This window comes from Canis lupus, chromosome 14, assembly GCF_048164855.1.
Source record: "Canis lupus baileyi chromosome 14, mCanLup2.hap1, whole genome shotgun sequence".
Lineage (NCBI taxonomy): Eukaryota > Metazoa > Chordata > Mammalia > Carnivora > Canidae > Canis > Canis lupus.
In genome coordinates, this window is record NC_132851.1 from 45985329 (window position 1) to 46002718 (window position 17390).

Sequence of the window (17390 nt, forward strand, 5' to 3'; positions counted from 1 at the left end):
GGGACGTGGTGTTTGAGCCTATAGAGCAGTGTCTTCATCTGTGCGTAATTTTGCAACTTGCTTTTTCCACTCAAAATTATGTTCTGAAAATTATTTATGTTAACATACATAGAGCCATTTCATCCTATTGTAGTGTTTGTAAATATTGCAACCTATATATATATGTATATATAAATATATTTCGTTCCTTTTTTTCAGATGTATTTCCTCTTTCTATTAATGAAAGATTGGTTCTTTGCAGCTTTTTGCTATTGTGAACAGTGCTGTAATAAAAATCCGTTGCATGTCTCCTTAGACACATGGGCAAGAGTGGTTCTTAGGTTTACATGCAGAAGTGGAATTGCTAATTCTAGTTCCAGGTGAGTGGAGCGGCAGCCAAACTGCCACCCAAAGTTGAACATCATTTTATACATTTTTCCATCTCTAGACAAACATACCATATCCCCAACATCCTGGCCAACCCTTCCAACTGCCAAATTATAAGGCTTAACCCAATTTGATGAGTGAAAACTTATTTGCGCTACGGCTTTTGATTTGCATTTACTAATAAAGTTGCAAAACTCTCATGTGCTTATTGGTCATTGGGATTTCTTTGTAAATTAGATGTTTATATTCTTGGCTAATTTTTATTCAGTTGGGTTCTTTCCTCATTCAACACGTTACATATATTTTAAAAATGCCTGCCAGGCATCAGGCACTATTATGATTCCCAAAGTGAATATGCACCCTGGGTTCTCTGACTATTCGTTGTATTTTATTTTTACCTTGCCAAAATCAAGATAAAATTCTGTTATATACTAATATTATTTATGTGCTTTACTAATTTATTTATAAGTCCCTTAAATCACATGGCAACAAATATGTGTTTACCAGTTTATGGTTTACAAAGCAATCTATCTGACTCCTGTAATTTCATTTAACTACCATCACTACTGTGTTGTGATCTATAATAGGTTGTGTTATGTCACCCAAGCAGGGAACTGCTTCTGAATGAGACTGAAAACTGAATCGAGAAATTCATTTTGCAAGGCTGACATAGTACACAGACTATAAAGCATCATCTTTTTTTTTTTTTAAAGATTTTATTTATTTATTTATTCATGAAAGACAGAGAGAGAGAGAGAGGCAGAGACAAAGGCAGAGGGAGAAGCAGGCTCCATGCAGGGAGCCTGATGCGGGACTCGATTCCTGGACCCCAGGATCACATCCTGGGCCAAAGGCAGGCGCTAAACCGCTGAGCCACCCCGGGATCCCCTAAAGCATCATCTTTAAACAAGGATGGTTACATAATACACAGAGTGGAGCACCCACACCACCTAATTATTCAAAGATGGCCAAAGATTTTGCCATGGTTTTGCATGTATAAAGATTCTTCTATGTTGGTGATTTCTAGGGTGGAATTCTATATGAAGTCTCCAAAAGATTATTATAAATGACGTACTTGGCTTTTATATGTTATTTGTTATATTGACCTTAATGAGTAAAATAGGCACCTTTTTAAATAAATGATGCTCTCTTCTCCACCAGGGCAAAACTTTTCTAAAGAAGGCACGCTAATCTGCCAATGCAACTAGTAAAAATTCAGACTTCATAGAAAAGTGCAGAACTATATGGACTAAACTGTAAACAACAGTTACCTCTACAGTACTCTGTGTTGTTCTCTGTATTGTTCGAGTTTTATACAAGAACATGTATTACTTTTATAATAAAAGGATAAATTTTGATATTTTTTTCTCAACAGAACATTACTTAGCAGCTTGTAGAAATGTTCATGATACAGTCTTAAGCAGAAAAAGCAGATGGTTAAGCAATACTTATAGTATCATCTCATCTTATTAAAAATTGTGTCTATGCATAGAGAGGATAACCTTAATATGAAACATGTTTTTGGTGGAGAGATTATTAGCATTTTTACTTCCTTCTTTGTGTTCTTCTGTATTTTCCTCTAATTTATTTTTTTCCAGGGGAAAAAATGGTAGTATTTTTAAATGGGATTTTGTTCAATAGCAAAAGTAATTGATGTCAGCACTTTCTTTTTAAAATAATGTTTTCCATGGGTGCCTGGGTGGCTCAGTTGGTTAAGCAGCCAACTCTTGATATCAACTCAGGTCAAGATCTCAGGCTCCTGGGATCAAGCCCCACATCAGGCTCCACACTCAGCTGGGAATCTCTCTCTCCTCCCCCTGCCCTTACCTCTGTGTGCTCTCTCTTGCTCTCTCTCTCTCAAATAAATAAATACATCCTTAAAAATAAATAAAGAAAAGAAAATCATGTTTTCCAGCCCTTGCCCAATCTCACTGTTCAGTTGCAGAGCTAAAGTTTCTGTCTTCACACTTAATGATGCTCCCAATCTTGTGTAACCATCCAGAACAGGCTTTGCTGGCTAGGCCACGGCGAGGCAGCCAGTGCCTGGAAACAGCCACCTCCTGCTTGGCAAAGACACAGGTTCTAGCCACAGCTCTTCACTAAATTGCCAATGAGACCCGGGCAGAGATCTTTCTGAGCTTCAACTCCCTCTGCTGTGAAGTGGAGATGATAAAGCCTGCTCTGTTCATTGTAATGATTCTCTACAGGGAGCTGGCGAAAACAACCTATTGATATACATAAAGCAATAAAAATAATAAAATATATACAAAGAAATATTGAAGGGTTGTACAAATGTAAGTTGATGATATTTATTATATAATCACCAAGCTCAGAGAGGCAACCATCAACTGTCTCATGGAGACAAAGAGAATTAAATGATTAAAATAATCTTTCTTTAACCCGTTCCCCCTTTGAACTATAACTTTGAGAAATTAAATTGGTCAGAGCAACTATTTAATAATTATCTTTTAGGATTATAAGCAAACTGTAATTCCCATGAAAATGGAAACAGAGCTGACTCAACATTGTTGCTGTATCTGCCCTTAGCGTATGCGGGGACCTGTCAGGCTTGCTAAGTCACTTGTTATCAACTCATGGAAAGAACACAATCCTTTCTCAGGGAGAAACAGTTTCAACAAGGAGAACATAATTGTCATAATCATCATCACCATATTCACAATCCACAGACAATTTATAAAGTAGCCATCATAAATAAAATGTCAATTGAACAAAACTACTGAATAACCAAATACATCCTCCAATACTTCTTTTCTTTAGCCAAAACATTTTACAAGAAAATAGTGATATAACAGTGGTTTAAATACCAGAAAATGTAAGCATATAAGAGCAAAAAATTCTGTTTTATCCACTACTACATTCCCACTGGCTAGAAATGTTTTTCAAATAAACTTAAAGAATTCATTTTAACTATAAAATCATATATATTATTATGTTGAGGCATTGCAAGACACTAGATCATTGAAGAAAGTTTTCTTTAAAGTCAATACTTTTACGGCACCTGGGTGGCTCAGATGGTTAAGGACCTGACTTGATTTTGGCTCAGGTCATGATCTCAGGGTCATAAGATCAAGCCCCACATCTGGCTTAGGATTCTCTCTCTCCCTCTCCCTCTGCGCCTTCTCTCTCTCACTCTCTCTCCTTCTAAATAAATAGATAAATAGATAAATAAATAAATAAATAAATAAATAAATAAATAAATAAAATCAGCTTTCTACTGATCGAGAGTAAGAACTAAGACTTTCTGTGATGGGTGAGGGCTTTAACGTGTTATCTTTCCACTTTCTTCTTTGAATCAGAAACTATTCAGAATTCTACAAATTGACCTGCCCCAGATTAATAAATTCTGATTAACCAAAGGTTTGCTTGCCTCTTCTGTTAGGATATCTCACCCCAATATCTTTCACAGTGGAATTCCTCAGGAAATGCAAACTGATGAGAGGTGTTGGGGAAAGTCTAACTTAGACTTCCATCTTCCACAAAATATATGTGTGTATATATACACACACTGTATTTTAAGTCATTCCTTTAGTCCTAAGTACCTACTTCTTTGTACATAAATCTATGTTTACATGTGAATCTCCCACTTTCCCAGTGTTCTCTAAACTTCTTAAGGACAGAGAACTTCCTTTTCCTCTGTATATGTCCTGGGACAACACAAATACAAACATTTTATAGAAATCATAAAGGTGAGTAAACATATAAAAAGGTAAATAAATACTTAGAACCCAGCACTTGAGGTCTCCTGGACTCTAATTACATAGAGATTTTGTCAGTAACAATGAGTATTTGAAATTTAGGATGATTTTTTTTCCTGCTTTTCTTACAAATTTACACCTTATACCCAAAAGGAACACATTAAGAGTAGCGAAGTTTTTACTTGCCAACAACTTGCAGATAACAATCTAATCTGTGCTTAATATTTTTGCTTCTCAACATTTGTTGAGCTCGTGCTATGTAAACAACAGCACCATGTAGCTTGCTGAAGGGTAAAGGGGAGAAAGAGAAGAAAAAGGATTGTTGAATAAGACAGGGTTCCAGCCCTGAAGAAGTTAGTAAGAGAATTCTGTAAGTAATAAAAATCCAACAGGACAAGTTTGTGTGTGCACAGGCCAACTCTATACGGTTGGGAGATTTACAAAAAGCTTTCCAAAACAAGGGATATGTAAGGATGGATCTTGAAGGATGACTAGGAGTTTGACAGGCAGTGAAGGAAATGAGCATTCTTGGCAAAGAAAACAGTATGTGAAAAAGGTAAAGAAGAAAAGAGCAAATATTTCTAATGACTGGAATTAGAATGGCTGGGTACTTTTGGTTCCCCTCAGCACTCACACAATATGGAGCACTTAGCATCAGTATACTGACCCAGTCGTTTATTATAATCCACTAATAGATCCAATAATTCTTTTATTTTGATCTTTTATTATGATCCATTTATCTCAAGTCCCACCAGACTTGAGAACAGGTATCAATGAGCCCTGATTTTCATGTCTCCAGCACTTTGTATAATATCTAGCTCATAATAAACAATGCAATATTTTTGTTACTTATTGTACAAACACTAGATCTCCACCAGTGTAGAAGTAATAAACATCTATACTCCATCATCATTTTAATGATATATTTAAATAACTATTTCTATGACAGTACAATGTGTACCTTTATTATTCTCAGATGCCTTTAGAATAATTTTATCATGTGTCCTAGAATACAATGTGCTTAAAAAAATAGATTTCACTAGATGTATGAATTAATCTGGGGAGAGTTAACATGCTTAATATATTAAAACTTTTAAAATCACATGACAAGAGACACTTCATTTATTGATGGCTTTTAAAAATCTACTTTGTAAATCTGTAATTTTCTTTAAATGAGCTATGAACATTTCCTATTAAATACATTCCACATATTTGAATTTTGTATTTGTAAATAAGACCTATTTTTATTGTATTGACTAGTTATTACTGGATTGTAGGAGAATTATTAATTTACATATTTATTTTTATAGCCTATTAGTTACTGAACTTTTTATTAGTTGTAACAGTTTTTCATTAATCCATTGAGGTTTTTTGAGTAGATAATCATCTTATCCACAGGTAATACTAATTTTATCTCAGATGCTACTTTATTATTTCTTTTTCCTGTCTTACTATGTTGAATAGAAATCATAGAAAAATGTTAGGTAATAGATATATCAGGACTCTTTGTCTTGTTTCAGTTTCTATAATTCCTCCTATTTTTGCCCAGTGATTTCAGATAAAAATGTTTTTTTAACTAATTTCCTATATTATCAAAAATAGTTGTTGGATTTTATCAATTACCTTCTCATCCATGAAAGCCATATGAATTAAAGCTAAATTGATTTGTACTTTGGAACATTTGTACAATTAAGAACCATTAGGTATAATTATAATCACTTGTCCTACATATAGAGTGGCCAGAGAACATGGGCTGTGTCCTTTTTTGCCTATATTAGCATAGTTTGTAGCATAAATCAAAATCTTCACACAGAGGTTGTCTGCTGAAGGGGAGTTACGTTATTACTTCTTTAAGGGGATGAAGCACCAGCTGTGGAAAGTTTGGTTAGTGCTACAGCCAAAATTTAAAATATGGCAGCTCAATTCCCATGTGCTCTTACCCAAGGGTAAAGGTCCTGGCGTTATGCAGATTTATTCCCTGGACCTATGGATGGGGACACAATGCAACAATTCCTGGCATACAATAGGTACTAAATAAATATTTGTTGAATAAATAATAAGTAAAAAAAATATTTAAGTTACAAATGTTACTTTTTTGGAAATAGCTCCAGGATCCTCCTTTAAATTTTGCCCATAATTTCTCATCAATTTAATTTTTACTTGTAAAATTAAATTCAGACATTTGTTCTTGTAGAAAATAATCTATTTTATCCAGACTTTTTACACATATTAACTTCACAGCCTAAAATATTACCTCCCTGAAAAAGAGAAAGATATGTAACCTGTTTTGCTATCTTCACTTAAAGATGAATTTGATGATCCTTCCCTCTCAACCCTACCCCTGCTTTTTTTTTTTTTTCCATTTCTAAGGGGGTAGGGTCTTTAATTTAATCTTTACTTAATATTTCTAACTTTGACTGTAGGTAGAGAATGTAGCCAGTATACTTTTTTTGCCTTACTGAGATTATTGTGTGATTAGGGTTTATAAATATTTCAAGTGTAGAGCAAAGTGAGTGTATCCTTTATGGCATATAATCAATAACTATCAGGTCTTTTATTTATGGTTACTCTATGATGCTCCCCCTCCCCTTATCCTCTTGTTTGCCTGCTTGATCTAACAAAGACGTGAGTGAAAGATGTTTATGGAAAGAATACTAAGCAAAGGAATGAATGTAATTGAACAAATTAAGGGGTATATGAACAGAAAGATCAAAAGCTAAAAAGCCAATTGTAAGACATGTGTTTATTGATAGAAACATTTTAAAAATGGTTTAATGATGTCTAACTTTCTAATATGAATGAAATAACAAGTATTTATAATCCTGTAATCCTGGCACAATGAAAAATGATGAAGAGTAGGATTTTTAAAATATTTTATTTATTTATTTGAGAGAGAGAACATGAGCAAGGTGAGGGATAGAGAGAGAAGCAAACTCCCTGAAGAGCAGGGAGCCCCATATGAGGGGTTGGTGGCCTCTACCCCTAGACTCCAGGATCATGACCCAAACCAAAGTAGACGCTTAATGGACTGAGCCACCCATGAGCCCCTGAAGGGTACTTTTAAAATTTGTAAAAATAAAACATGATAGTGATTACAATCTCATTTTTAAAAACCTGCCTGTCATGGAGAATTAAAAGAAGGCAAGTGATTTCAATTCTGGCTCGGTTACGCAGCGGTAATATTTTGTCTTCAGGAACCCATTTACTCTCTTCAGACCACTTTATCTCTAAAAGGGAGTGTGTAAGTTGCGATAATAATGCTTATGAAATACCTAACACTTAAGAAGTTCTCAATAGGCTCATATTTTCAGGAGTTAATTTTTCATTGAGATTTATATAAATGTAATGGTTTTCAATTCTCAAATATTTTAAGGAGAAAAAAACAGTATATGATACTGCCATCTGCCAAGGTTATTATTTCTGACTTCTAAAAATCACCTTGGAAGTTTGCAAAAAGGAGGCAGTATTTATTGTGTTGTGGTATTCAGATTAGTAGAATCATGTTACCAGGCCTTTACTTATTATTATTTTTAACTAAAAACATATTTTATTTTATTTTATTTTATTTTATTTTATTTTTTTCTAAAAACATATTTTAGTAGAATAGTCATTTATCTTTGAAAAATACAAGCAGTCATCGGCTGTAAAGAGAAAGCATGTGTACCATAGAAAACAAAGGCAATGTTGATACTTTAATTAATCAAAACAGAGGTATAAGTATATATGAAAATACAACAGTGATTACTACTGGCTTCTTACCTTTGGTTGCTTAGGCAATATATCTGTGTCTTCTAGGAACGGAAGTCAGTGGTGTATCCAAAATAAACAGGGATATAGTGTAAATCTTGACATTGTCAAAATCCAGTCCTGACTTTTTTAAATAATAAATACGTTGATCTTTTCCCTTTCTTTAGACATGTGCAATGGCTAGTTTTCCGAATCATTCCCAAGGAAAGAAACAGTTCTGTGGCATTGTCAAAGGAGGATTTTCATGTGTCAGTATTGGATTTGCGGATTTAAATATGGATGAAAATAACAGCAACCAAATCACCGTTATCCTTAGTTTGACCCCGGAGCTTATTAATATGCATAAGAGTTAGGGATAAAAGGAGGTTGCTCAGAACTACACCTCTCAACAAATCTGAAAATAAAGCCTGCTGGATTTTATTAAAGTTACACTATCATTCACCCAGGGTTATAATCTTGAAAGAATTTTTACAAAGTATGATTACATTTCTAAATACAGAACCATCATATTAAAAGCTATTAAAGTACAAATAGGGTACATTTGTTTATTCATTGATCTGTTTATTGTGTATTTTGTGAAAGAACTGCATGTGTGAAACATATCTGGTCAAGAGATAAAACAGGATGAATCTGAGCCTCCCTGAAAGAATAATTCATACTTTAGCCATGCAAAAAACATTAAGATATGCTAGTTAGCACCTAAATGTTATTCCGATGGCCTAAAAATAAGTTTCCCTATGAATTTTCAGTGCAATATTTGACAATTTACGTAGTCACAAAACTTTGGCTTATGACTGAACATTCATGAACAGCATGAGATAAATACTGTCTCCATTTAGCAAAACTGCTTTCATTTCAATCTATCAGTTCCAAAAATACATCATTCTTTCTCCAGGACTTGGGGCATTTGTTCTGCTGACTAATTAGCCATTAAACAACCCAAGAATGTTTACTGCTTCAGTTAAATGGCCTCAGCACCCAGTGGGCTCTGAGGCTCTCAAAAGGGGAGAGAGCCTGGCAGTGCCTGGCAGAGAGAATTAGCTGACTACTGAGTACTCTCTTCTTTTGGAAAGTTGGCTTTTGGGTTCTAGAATTTTAAAAGTAATATTTAATTTATAATTATAAAAGAAAACATGTTTCATAAAATTTAGATATTATAGAAAGGAACAAAGCAAAACTGAAACGTGTTTACCTTAACTCATATTCTTATCATAATCAAGATGAACATTTTGGTTTATACTCTCCTATATATAGTTTTTATACATAATCATTCTGATTTTATTTGATACTATATTACTATTTTTATATCACTAAACAGGTACTTAAAATGTCCTTTTGAAGACTGCATCATATTCTATCATATTCCACTATTACATAATTTATGGGTTGATTTCTCTTTCATTGAACATTTTCCTCTGGTCTAAATTTTTCAAAAGGCCTGTTCTTATTTTTAAATTTTTGTGTACACCTGTGAATGAGATTACTAGATTAAAGTATATTACCATTTTTATTACTTCAAATTTGGATAGCCAGTATAATTTCCAGAAAATCTGGTCACCTATTTGACCCCATAACATTACGTAAATGACTATCATTTATAATTTGTTGACTTCTTTCGATTTTTCAATCAGTATGTTACCAAATATACTATTTTAATTTATTTTTCTGCACTTAGCTAGTTAAACATATACCCTCTAAACTATTAGAATGAATGTTTTTGATAAATCCACAGTGTTACAAACTTTCTTCAAACTAACCCATGTAACCACTTGGGTCACAATTGAGTTTCATGCTAAAATGTTATTGTGTCAGTCTCTTTAAGCAGTGTTACATAATCTACTTAGGAAAATCAGCCCCTTGCTTTGCAAGACACTGGAAGTATCTTAAACCCATCTTTATGAAATTAATTATAAATAAAAAGCATGAAATGGTACTAAATGTTAAAATCACCCACATAAAGGACAATAAGTAATGATGAGATGCCCAGAGAGAAATCCTCAAGACAGGAATTCAACTTTTCTCAGCCCTATATAAATGTTTGAAATCCTCACAGTCCTATGAGGTAGAAACTATACCTACTTCATTTTACAGAAGAGGACATGAAGACTTGGAGATGAAGTAATTTCCCTGGGGACACAATGGCTAGCATCTTATCAGAGTTAGCTGGGATTTATACTGATAGGGTTCCCACAGTTAGCAAAACAAAGTATAAGTATATCCCAAATATTGCATGAGACAAACTCACTAAACTAAAAACTATTTGGTGTTCATCAGAAATCCAAATTTAACTAGATGTTCTGTTTGGGGTTTTTTGTTTCTTTTTTAATCTGGCAACCCGGCACCAAGTCCTATCTGACTCCAGAGCACCACACTGCCCTAGTGTCTGGAAGGTAAAAGCATGAAAAATCAGTGTAGATCACCCATTTCATCAATGTGTCTCTAACAGCAACAGCAAAAAGCATTGTATATTGGAAAGAAAACATGCATCTGTAAATCCCTTAGCATATTACCTGCACATCAATAGTTTTTTTAATTATCACTTTTTGTAGTCTTACTATGCTCTTCACATCTAAGAAATTTTCTCCTTGAAACATTTTGGTGGGTTTTTTTTTTTTAAGATTTTTTAAGATTTGTTTTTTTAAAGATTTTATTTATTTATTTATTTATTTGACAGAGAGAGAGAGAGAGAGCACAAGCAGGGGGAGTGGCAGGCAAAGGGAGAGGGAGAAGCAGGCTTCCCGCAGAGCAGGGGACCTCAGGATCATGACCTGAGCCTAACAGCAGATGCTTAACCGCTTAACCAACTGAGCCACCAGGGGTAGGGTGGCGGGGGGGGGGGCCCTCCTTGAAATATTTTAAATGTTTTTAATCATCCAATGTAGAGCTATCATTGAGGAAGTTTCTCAGACCCTCTGTGGACCTTCTTAACATTCTCACTAGATACTTCTTCTTGGGAGTAAGGGTTTTCAGAAAATTGCTACTAACGTGGAAGACTCTTGTTCTTAAATCTAGTGTTCACTTTGCCTCTGCCTTTTTTTATGCCAATTATTGCTGCCCACTTTTGGGGGGAGGCGGTTTCTGTGACACCATGCTAGATTTAAATGCAGAGGTTTCGGATCACTGGCCTGAGTTTGAATCTCAGCTCCACCATTCACTGGCTCCGTGAGTGAAACATCTGAGCTTCAGTTTCAGTTTTCATGGAACAGACATGATAGTATCTTTCAGATTTGTCATGAGCATAAAAATGAGCTCTAGTAATATGTAGAATTTATTTTAATCTTTTTTTTTTTTTTTTTTTTTTTTTTTAATGATAGTCACAGAGAGAGAGAGAGAGAGGCAGAGACATAGGCAGAGGGAGAAGCAGGCTCCATGCACCGGGAGCCCAAAATGGGATTCGATCCCGGGTCTCCAGGATCGCGCCCTGGGCCAAAGGAAGGCGCTAAACCGCTGCGCCACCCAGGGATCCCTAGAATTTATTTTAGACCCAAGGCATAGTAAACACTTGATAAGGGGCTGGTATTATACTTTTTAAAAGACAAGTAGCAGAATTAGGGTTTATTTTATAATAGTTTGTTGTCATGAAGAATTAGGGTTTATTTTATAACACTTAGTTTGTTGTCATGAAGTTGCCTGGTTTCTCTTAAAAGTCAAAAAGACATTTTTCTGGGTAGGAAATATACTTGGTCTAATTAGAGCAATCTTTTTCTAGCCCTATGTCTGACGTGAAAGACAAAACTAAAACAAATACACCTAAAAATAAAACAAGATGACAAGATTAGGAATCTGTTCCCATATAGAGCCATGAAATATTCATTTCCTCATGGGTTGTTTCTTATTTAAAACTTTCTTAAATGATTTAATGAGTTAAATAGTCGGAGCAATAATTCTAATAAACCCTTCTTCCTCTGGCCAACTTGACTTCCCGGTTGACATCATGGAACTTCAAAGAACTTGTAATTATAAAATAGCTCTTGCCCCAGTGAATTTTAATGTGAGGTCGTCGAGCGCAATGGCCAAGCAAGAATTCTTGAGACATTTACGTGCCACTGACTGAGTTTATGAAAGAGGTTGGGGGACAGGACCCTTGGGCGTGTTTTGCTGTGTGAGGCTGGTGGTTATGGACTCAGTAACCATAGGGAAGGTGGCCTGCAGGAGTATCAGATTACAGAAGTTTCTTCGAATTTCTTTGAATTTCTACTCCTAAAACGACTTTTGCAAGATTCCTCTGGTGCTTATCATTCGGTTCAATATTAACTATTGGTGAGATACAGAGGCAGTGGTGAGACCCTTAAAGAATGTAGCAAACAACACATATTTGATCCTCATCCAAATTATGCAGGCCTTGGGTCAGCCCTCTAGGCTGAGATTAAACATCATCCTGCTTCTGTTCCTCATCAAAGCCCTCAGTCTCACCCCCTCTCTTTCTCTATCTCTTTCTCTCTCTATCTCTTTCTCTCTCTATCACACACACACACACACACACACACACACACACTTGCACATGAAATTCTTTACCTCTTTGCAATGACTCATTTGTTTTATTTCAAATGCACCTCTCTTTACTGGCTCTCATGCTTCTTTCTTGTGCCTTTCCCACTCCACAGCCATAATTAAGGGTAACTGAGTTATTTCTGGTTCTTGGGATAATGCCCATTAGCTGTGTTGTCTAGAGAAAATGACTTAATCCCTCTGAGCTTCGGTTTCCTTATCTGTAAAATGAAAACGTAATGCCTACCTCATTAGGTTTTTGTGACGGTGAATGGAGCAAGGCTCTAGCGCATCACACACTTCTGGTGCACATGGTAAATGTGCTCTCACTTTCCTTCACTTTCCTCTAAGCTTTTGGATTGCATCTAAACAGGAGCTTTGCAGCACATGGCTGAGGCTTCCCCTGTCGTCCCTATGCTGTCACAGGGCCCCTGGTAGCCAGGTACATGCAGCCAGTAAACAACTAACTTGTGTAAAGCTGTAGAACCATTATTTACGCCTTGTTTCTAAATAATGTATCATATTATTCCAGGAAAGCATGATCAAGTGAAATAATTCATTGGTTTTATTTTTTAATGAAAATCTGTATTTTATGTATAGAGCTCCTAACACTGTGAAATGATAATCCTTTAAAAAGGCATAGAAATTGTTCGAGTTTTGATTCGTTCATTCAACACATGAACGACCCACACTGTGCTGGGTGCTGTTCGAAGGTCTGGAAGCACACGCAAGGCTTTCCCTTGAAGTCAGTACACAGGAGGGAGGTGGGCCAGAGAAGGGATGTTTACAATACAAGGTGATCAAGATCTGAGGAGGCACTTACAAGGAGCCCTAAGATTTAAGGAGAAAAGGAGCTGGACCAGAAGGCTGCCAGGGGAAATTATCTCTGCTGAAATTGAAGGTATGTGGGAATGTTATTTTTGCACCTAAAACATACATACTAGGATATTTTTCTGATTTATTCAAGCTGGAAAGGGTTAAGAGTGTGTTTTATTTTGTTTGGTTTGGTTTTCTCCTCCAAAGTGTGATTAGCTTGACCTAGTCTATCTATCAATGGATTTCTTTTCCTGGGACCTGCAGTAACCTTGACTGGTGGAAAGAACATAGCCACATTGGATTATCTGTTTAGTAGGCTACTTTTAGTCTGGTTCTGGGAGTTGCTTTGTCAGCTCCCTCTAATCTTTATAATCCTATTTAAACTGCCTCTAACTATAAATGCTCATTTGCATGACATTGACTCCCGTATTTTCATTTCAAAAATCATGTGATTTGAGGGATTCTGAATCTTGACCTTAAATTACTAAAAATTTGATATCTCTCTTCCAAACCACCAAGACTTTTAGCCAGAGTGGTCAGTGATGTCTCGTCAACATTTATAACCATAATAATCAGATGTTATGCAATTAACTGTTTAATGTTCGCCTTCCCTGGAAGAACTGTACACTCCATGGAGGCAGTGACTGTGTCCATGCTGTTCATTTCCTGTATCTCTACTGTCTACCGTCATTCTGTAGTAACTGAAATTATAAGGCCCCCTCATAAATTATTATGCAATTTAAAATAAATAAAATATCTATTATTATGTCCAGATTTAACTGACCTCAAAAACTTATAGAATTTTGATTAATCCTCTTATGTATAAGAAGGTGAGTAAAAGAACTTTAACATCTATTGTTAATAGTTGCTTAGAATATCGGAAATAAGAGACTTTGCAGTCAGACTAATGTAGACTTGGATCCTTGGTCTTGGGCAAATTATTTAACTTCCCTATGCCTCTGTTTTTTCATAGCATAATGGGAAGACTTCTTTTTATTAGGTTATGGTAGTTAGAGATAATCTACATTAAAATTCTTCCTATAGTGTCTGACACAAATCGGGTCCTCAATCATGTAACTATTAAGATTATTACCATTTTACTGAGAAATAGTTCCTGGAGCTTACTATTAATTAATAATTTACTGTTAAAGTATCGAATATCTAGGTAAACATATAATTAGATAAAGAAAGACTCAAAGGGATTCAGAGTAGGAATGAATTTCTCATGGAGAAGTGGATGGTTGTACCAGAAGATTTTAAGTCTTTTAGGTAAATATTAAAGCATTTCAAATATTGTAACTTTGTGCCTTCCATATGCTGGGATTTTTGCAGAGTCTACAGTGGAAATATTGTTTACCACCCTTCCCAAAACTGGCTTTGGATTCAGCTTTCTCTGATAAGCCAAATCATCTATATGATACGTAACTTTTTAAATTTTGTTGCTGTGCCACTTCTTCCACAGGCCTACCCCTAACATCAGGACTGAGGCAAGAGAACAAATAGAGGCCTACATACCACATGCCTAAATACTTAAAATTGAGTTAATAAAGTACTAAATAAAACGTGTTTTGTTTTTACCTTGAAAAATGTAACTTTGGGGACGCCCGGGTGGCTCAGGTGTTGAGCGTCTGCCTTCGGCTCAGGGTCCCAGGGTCCTGGGATCGAGTCCCACATTGGGCTCCCTGCAGGAAGCCTGCTTCTCCCTCTACCTGTGTCTCTGCCTCCCTCTGTGTGTCTCTCATGAATAAATAAAAATCATTTTTTAAAAAAAGAAAATAAAAATGTAGCAATGTAACAAAAAATAATGATCAAATCTGTAAAATGATTGTTTCAATGTGACTGAAACCTGGCAAAATGTTGAAGACAACTAGATTTAATTATTGCACAGGTCTGGGTGGGTCTGTTGATGGGTCAGTTCATATCAGTAATAAAATAGAGATATACATAAATGATAAGTTATTATATATTATATATAATTTTTCTGTCTTTTCAGAAAAATTACTAAATGCCATATAATAATCAATAGTTTACATTATTAGTGTTCTATTGACAGGAGGGCCGAGTTAGATAATACTTCTTTTCTTTCTTTCTTTCTTAAAGCATTTACTTTGAGACATGATGGAAAAATCTTACAAGTACAAATGGAAAAGTAAAACATGATTATAGTTAATAGTGAAGACGATCTAACCAGGAAGCTTTAACGTCTGTCGGCTAATGTTGAAACTAAAATTCTGAGTGACATGCTGCAGGGCTGAAAGGAATGGTAATTCATACTCTTCTCCTTCTTCTTCTCCCTCTCCTTCAACAGAATCCATACAACCTCCTCATAACCTTCTCAAGGGCAGCCATGCCCTCATGGGCCTCAGAAAACTTTCCTTCTTCCATGCTCTCACCCACATACCAGTGAACAAAGACATGCGTGGCACACATCAGGTCAAACTTGTGGTCCAGGCAAGCCCAGGCCTCAGCAATGGCTGTGGTGTTGCTCAGCATGCACACAGCTCACCGTACTTTAGCCAGGTCTCCACCAGACACCACAGTGGGAGGCTGTAATGAATGCCAACTTTGAAGCCCATGGGGCACTGGTCCACAAACTGGATGGTACAGTTGATCTTGATGGTGGCAATGGCAGCATTGACATCTTTGGGAACCACATCACCACAGTGCAACAGGCAACAAGCCATGTGTTTACTGTGGTGAGGGTCACATTTCACCATCTGGTGGGCTCTCTCAAAGCATGCGTCGGCGATCTATACTACTGAAAGCTGTGCAGGGTAGCTTTCTCAGCAGAGATGACAGGTGCATATATGGCCAGAGGGAAGTGGATGTGGGGATAGGGCACCAGGTGGGTCTAGAATGCCATCAGATCAACATCCAGGGTTCCATCACACCTGAGGGAAGCAGTGGTGGAAGAAATATCTGGCTAATAAGGTGGTTAAGGTCAGTGTAGGTTGGGCATTCAACATCAGGGTTTCTATGACAGATGCCATAGATGCCTTCATTGTCTACCAGGAAGGCTCAATCAGTGTTGCAGGGTGGGCAGTAAGGAGTTGCAGGGCTCAACTACAGCTGTGCAAATCTGGGGAGCTGGGTAAATGGATACCTCCAGCTTGGACTACTTGCCATAATCGATAGAGAGATGTTCTATCAGCAGGGAGATGAACCTGGAACCAGTGTCCCCTCCAAAGCTGTGTAAAACCAAGAAGCCTTGAAGACCCACACACTGGTCAGCCAGTTTCTGAATTTGGTCCAAGACAAGGTCAATGATCTCCTTGCCAATGGTACAGTGCCCTCAGACATAGTTATTGGCAGCATCTTCCTTGCCTGTGATGAGATGCTCAGTGTGGAAAAGCTGGGAATCGGTGCTGGTGTGAACTTATCAATGACTATGGGTTCCAGGTCTATAAACACTGAAGAAGGCGTTGATGGTGTGCTTGCCAGCACCCATCTCACTGAAGAAGGTGTTGAAGGAGTCATCTCCTCCTTCAGTGGTCTTGTCACTTGGCATCTGGCCATTGGGTTGGATGTGTTCCAGGTACTAGAGTTCCCATTGGGCACTGCTGATCTGGAAACCAACCTGGCCAATGTAGATGGAGATGTGTTCACGTATAGTAGCTGCTTCATAGCAGGTGTCGTGACAGGAGCAGACACCAATCCCAGTTATCATCCCTGACAAGCTAAGAGTCACAGTAAGTAACACACTCAAGTTAGATCGTACTTCTTGAGTCATTGTAGAGTTTATATCGTGTTATTAATTTCTGTGTGGGCAATCTTGTGCTGTTTGTCAATACAACTCATAAAATGATACTTATATTCAGAAATGAATCATAAATTTTAAATATCATGTTCAAACATTGCATTTGGCTCCTATAAATCACCTATACTATGGACTTAGCTTTGGTTCCTGACAATGTAGCTTGACTCCAGACTGGACAAAAGATATGAAACAACTTCAAAATACTAGACAACAGACAGCACAGGCATGTGATACTTGAGAGAAGGAAAGAAAATGAGTTGAACCCTGTCCAGAGGTAATTTCTGAACTGTGATGGAAGAAAAAGGAAATCAGGCAGAGCCTAATGGTCTTGCTTAGTTGAGGAGGCTGAAATATGGTCTTGGAGACCAAACTGACTAGAATTTGCAGAACAGAGTTCTAGTGAGGAGGAAGCTATGCAGAGAAAGAGCTCCAGAAATCTGCAGAGGGGTCTTCTCAAGTCTTTCATGGAATAAAATAAAACATCTTTATGTCATTTATAA

At 36.5% G+C, this 17390-nt stretch overlaps 1 pseudogene; it reads right to left on the reverse strand.

Annotated features, from left to right (window-relative positions):
- Positions 1-15316: 15316 nt before the first annotated feature.
- Positions 15317-16863, reverse strand: LOC140603542 (tubulin alpha-1A chain-like; annotated as a pseudogene).
- Positions 16864-17390: the final 527 nt, after the last annotated feature.